Genomic DNA, 7,446 nt, shown 5'->3' on the forward strand with positions numbered 1-7,446 from the left:
ATAGAATTCAATTTAGGAAGAACATAATCCCCGTTAACTAATACATTAATGCATATGGTTGTTGAACTCTGTGTCACAGTGTATGCAGGTTTTTTGGGATAAATCAGTTAAAGGTGCATTATGTAATAAATCTAAAGCAACTGGCCATAAAATCCTCCTAATATGTCACAGAGACTCAGGAATAATGTTCATATAACAAACTGAACTCACCAACAACAACAGTACAGACAAAATATTTGCATAAAAAACAATATTTTGCAGACTGCAAATCATGTTTATGTTTGGAAATCATGTTTTGTACCAATCATTGCAGTCAGTAGAGTCTCAGCTGCAAAGCAACCACGAGTTGCTAGTTACGTCACAAAATGAAACCTAAAAGACTTAGGTATTTTGAATTTGAATGTATAGTAACCGTTTTTGGACACATTCTTACATATGGCACCTTTAAGACAGCATTCACTCGTCAAATAAAGCCCAATTTATACTTCTGCGTAAAGTGCTCTGCGTAGGCTACGTAGAGACTCTGCGTCGACGCAGAGACTGTCGAAGAGCCTCTGCGTCGTCTCCGTCTGCACGAAATATTTTTTAAGTGTCCGTCACTCCGTCAAGGGACAACGGAGACGGCAAGAGCTGCCATTGGTCCTCAGGACAGGCTGAGCGAAGCTGCTCTGTGCCAGCTCTCAGTGCGCTCCGGGCGTCCTGACAGAGGCGGAGCTGATCCCCGCCGATAACGCCGCTGCCGAACTATAAATACGTCATATCTATACACACACAGCACATGTTTAGACTCTAAATGGCCAATTTCTCGCCTCAAATTATCTTAAAACTGCGTTCCGTCACACAGAAAAGTGAGAAACGGCCACTGTTTCAACAACAACAGTATTTCTCTCTCTTTCTTTCTCGGACGCCATTGCTCACTGTAGCCAGAAGCACAACAACCTTGCGCAGCGACCCCTACTGATCGGGCGGGAAATTGCAGCGAGTGTCCGTCACCACGACGCAGAAGTATAAATGCTCGAGGCGTCTCCGTGGTGACGCAGACGGATAACGCATACGCAGTCGGAGAAGTATAATGTGGCCTTAACTCTGCTATGCACTGTTGTATCAGCTTCAGCTTCCAAGTCGTCTTTATTTGGAGGCAGAGTTCATCTCTGTGTGATTTACACCACTGTATTTTCACGTTGGTGATAATGGCGTTACTTTGAGAGCTCAATGGTTTCTCAGGTGGTAAAAGTTTGAGAATCACTGCTCTAAATAATAGAGCACTTATCTGTTTGGCATGTCATGATATCATCTGTATACGACACAGACACAATGAATGAGCCCAAAACACATACAAAATCCGGATGGATCTTTCTTCCATTTCATAACTCGATGAATACATGTAATTATTTCATGCTTTCGTGGCAATGACACCGTGTTTGGAAACTAATGGTGTTGTTAGTTCACTTTGGTTTGGTTCAATATAGCCCCTCCCCCTCCAGGTCTGAGAGAGAGAGGGTGAGTAAAACTAAAACACACCAAATTATTCATGACATTGATCTAATTTAATTATTTATTTTTAAATGTCCCCCGAAACTGTTTCATCACCTGTGATCACGGATAGCGTGATTTAAAGTTTAAATACGATAAATGCACATACATAAATCATGTTATGCTTGACATTGCAAGTCAAGTAATGCACATTATAGACATTTTAAAAACAAACTGAACGAAAGAAGAAACAGTTCATTACAGATACTCACAGCTCACACAGACTCCTGATGTCTTCTCCAATGTAAAAATTAGGATTTCATTATCAAATCAACTATAATCAGTCAGTAATTTCACTTAAAAATGACTCAAAATGACTGTGATTACAAATTGGCTTTGTAAAATGCAAAATAAAATCAAGGCATTATGCTGAATGAGCAAAAAAACACCTGAATTAGCATGATAGCAGTGAGGATGTTTTCCTCTTCGGCGCAGTGGGGGTGGAGGCTGTTTACAGCCATCTCCTTGATGGGTTTGCATTTCAAAAGACCTTGGTCCAATCCATTAGGGGTGTAGGAACACAAGATGTTCCTCTCCAGTTGGGCTAATTAGGTTTTTTTTTAAGGGAACCTTCCATATCCTTAAATTGCTGTGGGGATCCAGATGTGTAACTAGGCTAATGACTGACTGGCTAACAAAGAAAAATGGGCCGTAATCCTTCAGCAGCGTAATAAGTCACCTTCTGTGAGCTAGTAGTGAACAGTCATTGTCCATGCAGCTCTTCTGACTGTGCCAACACTACAGTACACAGCCAACCTTGATCCACTCTAGGGTCAGAGCATATGCGGCTTCCCATTAGACACACACTCTAAATAGAGTGATTACAAGTCCATTTACATGTGGCAACATCCTCAGACGCTGAGACAGAGGAGATGAAAAGTGACCATGAGAGGATCAAGAGTGGCCCAGAGGGTGAAGGGTGAGAAGGCGCAACAGTGCCGTGCTGAAGCTGCATGTCGGCTTTGAGGAGGAGTAGAGCTGACAGAGACCACCTCAAGAGACTCTTCACTCTCCATCAAAGAGCTGAGAAGAAGAGGCAGGGTCTGTCATGGGTTCCCAATTCCAACAGCGCACCCACATGCTGCACCTCCCACCCTAAACACCTTTAGTCAGTCTCACAAAGCTCCTCGTTGCCGACGCGAGCCTCCAGACTCATTGGCAATGCATGACCAATCCGCAGCTCAACCACCCAAACATCACCAGAGTTTAACACTTAGAACATGACAGACACATCCACGGGGCTTCATTTCCACACAGCCACACAAACACCGGGATCACATGGAGCTCAGCGTCCAATATCTGTGATATAATGTCATCACGAGTATTAGCAGATAAATCCTACGCTTCACAATTATCACACAACACCCACATCACACGTGATCCGAAGCAGTGTAACCATATCTGGACAACCTATTTGACTTCTTCCCCCCACACAAACAGAGATTCCTTCACCTTCTGCCCAAATAAGAAGAAGGGCTATCAGTTTACATTTTCCAAACTTTCTCTTTCCCATCCAAAAAAGAAAAAGAAAAGAGGAGACGAATAAAGAGGCAGAGACCACCATTCAGAGTTTTATCTGCTCGACAAAACGCTGTTATCTTAGTGCGGTGTCAAGAACTCTATCTCTTTTTTTTCCAGGTGACAGGCACAGACGAGAGATAAGATTGGAAAAGAATCCCACTCCACTGAGTAAATAAATAATCAATACTCATCTAAATGTAAATGAGAAAGTAGCTCCCTTTGATAGGAGGGTTTTTATCAACCAACCAATTTTCAACAGGCACTCACTGGGCCTCAACCAAATCACCATCATTCAGCTCCCATGTAATGGATAAGAAAGGGGGGGGGGGGTGGTGTGTTTTTTTTTTTTGGAGTGGGTGGGTCATCTGAGATCAGCCATGTTCAGAGCGCTGCATCAGTAGCACAGACCCACTGTAGCTGTGTTTTAAGAACACACAGGGAAATTATTTCTAATATAAATATCAGCAAATAATGACACAGGGAATATAATAATGATGCGACGCAGATAGTTGCCTTAAAGCGGACCCTAGACCGGAAGTTCCAATTAACGCTGTTTTTTTAGTGTGTATCTGCGTCATTACCTTGTTTAAGAAGCCCTGAAGGTTCTGAACAAACAGTTCAGCCATTGCTGAGAACGCTGTGTTTTATTGTAATCTCGGGCTCAGCGAGATCTCTGAAAAAACCCGGTCCGGTTAGGGTTAGGGTTAGGGTTTGTTCTCCGGAACCGCAGATCCTCCTTCCGTGAAGTCGTGAAGAAGCTATTTTTGAACATTGTTAAAACAATGTTTTGATAATGAGTAGTGCAGTGCATCCACAGTTCCAGAGGGGGGAGCTGCGCTTCTGAGAGCGGGTGTGCTGAATATGTCACTTCCGGTTATTGGCCAAGCACAAGACAGTTGAAAAGGCTCTACGCTGGCTGGCCAATCACAACACAGTCTGTCTTCTTGGGGGTGAGATTTATGTCTGAAATATCGCGGCTGACTAGAGAAAGAGAAAAGAGAGATTTCTATCGGCTCGTTTACAGCAACTAGGAGGTTTTTGACCATAAAAACAAGTTAATGTATGTAAGCAGACCTCCATAACTAACATATATGTGCAACAGGACCACTCTATGTGAGCTTTAAAACGCTAAATTGCATTAGACTATCAGGTTAAAATGCAATAATAAAAACGGAGAGAGTACAGTATATGTGGACTTTGCTCATCCTGAAGCAGAACACAGGTTTCTTTTTCCCACAGATGAAGAGACAAATTGAGGATTTGATCATTTATCACATCAGTCTTCCTGAAAAGTATTTTCCTACATCAGAGCTATCGCTCTGTGTTTGGTGAACTTAACCAATCACATTCATGACTGTCAGCTTAAATTCCCGCAGAAATCCCCTTTAGAAAATTGAGAGAGACAAGCCAGTAGACGACCATGATTATTTCTCACGCGCTCTCGTGTTAACATTTTTGATACCTCTGCACTTTTCTAACCTTTTTCGATGTTGTATACATGGGCCGAGATTAGCATTTTATTGTCATCAGAATGCACTACTCTGACTTTAAATTGATCCAATAAAAACCCTCAAATACAATTTTCCTCATCCTCATTGCATTAGCTTTTATTTCATAACTCATAGATGTCAATAATGGAAACCATTATATAGCAGTACACTCAATAACAGAATTTTCCTGCTTGAAATGCATGCAGTATTGATTTCATGTTTTTTCTGGGTCCATAAGGGCAAGTAGCGTGGTAGAGGTTGTTTTACTGTACTTAGTCAACAACGGATGAAGAAGCACGAGGAGCAAACGGAGAGTCTCACTGCTAAAACCTGTAGTTTCAATAACAAAAACACCATATGACAGTTAAGAAATATTTCAAACATTTAGTTACAGGTGTTACGCATTACTCACATTTGAAATATATAATCATAATAATATAAATAATCAACAATTCTGATCCAACATCCAATCACACACTATTTGATAAGTACAAACACTGTGGGAGTGAGGTTGACGTTGCCATTAGACTTACTGTGTTTATGGCTGTTGTTAATTCTGTGTGTGAGTTATGGGCTATTGCTGTGCTGGAGAAAATGTTTATTTTTCAATTGCACTCCATTGTTTTGTAAAAGTCTGAATTAATCTGGACAGCAGTATATATATATATATATATATATATATATATATATATATAGCATTATTTTATAACAGCTGTATGGTGTCTGTGGTTGGTACCAAACCGGGAAAAGGCTCCAGGTGAAGTTGGAATATGTGGCTAAGCTGTGTTTGATTTTTATTGTGCTGAATTGGAATGACAGAGAAAAGCATATAGTGTGTTTTCTATTTCTTCCCCGGGATCCCTTCAAGCTACAGCCTCGCGTCCCCCCTGGGGAATCAGAGCCATCCAGATAATGTGCCATAAGCTGACAGTCCTCCTCTGAAATGTGTGTTAAAAAGTCGGGTTTGGAGACATAAAGGCATTCTTCAGAAGCTGATGCAATTCCTTTAGAGATACACACAGAGTGCTGCTAATGGTGCCGGGCTTTGAATCAGATCCACACACAGACAGCACATAGTCCATATCAAACACAAGCAAGTAAAAAAAAAAAACATTATATATGAAGACAGTGTGTTTTAGATTACCTTGTAAATTCAGCACAGGGAAGAAAACCCAGTCATTTTTTTTTAAAGGGACTTTACAGTATTATATGTCACTGATATCTATGCAATTTAGTAAGCACATGAAATTGCCCCAAGTTTTTTCCGACCTCAGCTTTAATCCGCTCAAGGAGGATTTGCAGACTTTTCCACCAAACCATTTTAAATCAGACAGAACAGTGAGGGTGAGGGGAGAAAAAAAAAACACTTTAAAGAGAAAATCTTGACAGGATAACGCAATGTTAATGTTACACCACAGCTGCTTTTGTTTAAATCCAGTGCATTCACGCCTTTTGAAAATATCACTGCTGGCTTATAATCTCTCTGTACTTTTACTCTTTGATGGTATTAAAGAATAAAAATGCTGTATTCCAACTTAAGAAATAGAGAATCTCTAATAGGTGTATTTATCAGGCTACACAGGCCAGGCTGAATATCCACACCTACTGAGACTTCCTGTTGTGCTCTTATTCAGTTTGCACAAGAAAAAAATAAAAAAAAAATATATATATATATATTAAAGCCAGAACTTTTAAGTAGGAGAGGCAATATTGCTGCTTCATAGAGCAATCTCTCACAAGCGCATTGTTCAACAACAGAATCACCAGCCATTTAAAGACCAATACCAGAGACCATAACGCCTTTATAGTTGGTGTTGTCAACTCAATTTTCAAATTCCACCCCACACTCTGGCTCTCCTATTGAAGTGTCATCTGATCTGCTGAATTACTGACAAGGCCACAGTCGTCACCATATCACTCTGCCTTTCTCTCCAACAACATCCATCAGCTGCTGCGTTATGTTCACCTTAAACCAGAGGGGGAGAAAAAAAAAAAAGCCCAGAGAAAGAAATCCTGCTGAAGCCAACGTCCCTACAAACAAACACGTCTATTTCTCCCAATTACTACAATACACTGTACTTTTACAATTGAAACAATTTAGCCCTGGGTAATGATTCTGATTGTGAAAGACATTTAAAATGTAATTGTGTGGCAGCCGACCAACACGAGGGTGCACGCGCATCATTCAGTCAGCAGGGAGGATTTTTTTTTTTTTTTTTTTAGCACAGCAGTAATTAATGTTTTTATAATAACACATCTAATGACTGTTGAATAGTTCATTAAAGAGTAAAAAATAATTAACCTACACTGAATTATCAATTTTCATAGCACAGGGACGTTTTAAAGTGTAAACTGCTCTGCATCACTGAGGCACTGAATGGAATTTCCAGCTGGGGATGGTAGAGAGTTAATATGATATAACTCTGAATCATGCTATAATGCTGCTGCGTGTCTGTAACGTGAAAAGCTCTGGACGCACTGCCCCAAACACTTAATGTTGGGAGGTTGATGACTGTTCATAGTGCTAGTGTGTGTGTGTGTGTGTGTGTGTGTGTGTGTGTGCAGCACTGCTGGCTTGTGTCAGTGTCATCAAAAGCTCTGTTGGTCCTATGGCTGACTCAGCGTGGCAAATCTGTCCGTCAACGAGAGGGGACACTGTGATTTGTTATTTAAAGGGACACTGCGTAGTATTGGTGGGTTTATATGGCCCAAAATCCACTTTTTTTTATACATATTATGTTGCCCCTGCATTGTCTAGTCACTGTATAATAGTTTTTGTTTCATTTTTCGTAGTGTTTCAAAAAGTCATGTAAAATAACATGGTCACGGGCCGCTGTTGCATTGCCACAGTTAGCAGCGAGACGCCATGTTTCTACTGGAGCCTGTATAGACCATGGATGTA

This window comes from Microchirus variegatus (assembly GCF_963457635.1).
Source record: "Microchirus variegatus genome assembly, chromosome: 16".
In the NCBI taxonomy this organism is placed as follows: Eukaryota; Metazoa; Chordata; class Actinopteri; order Pleuronectiformes; family Soleidae; genus Microchirus; species Microchirus variegatus.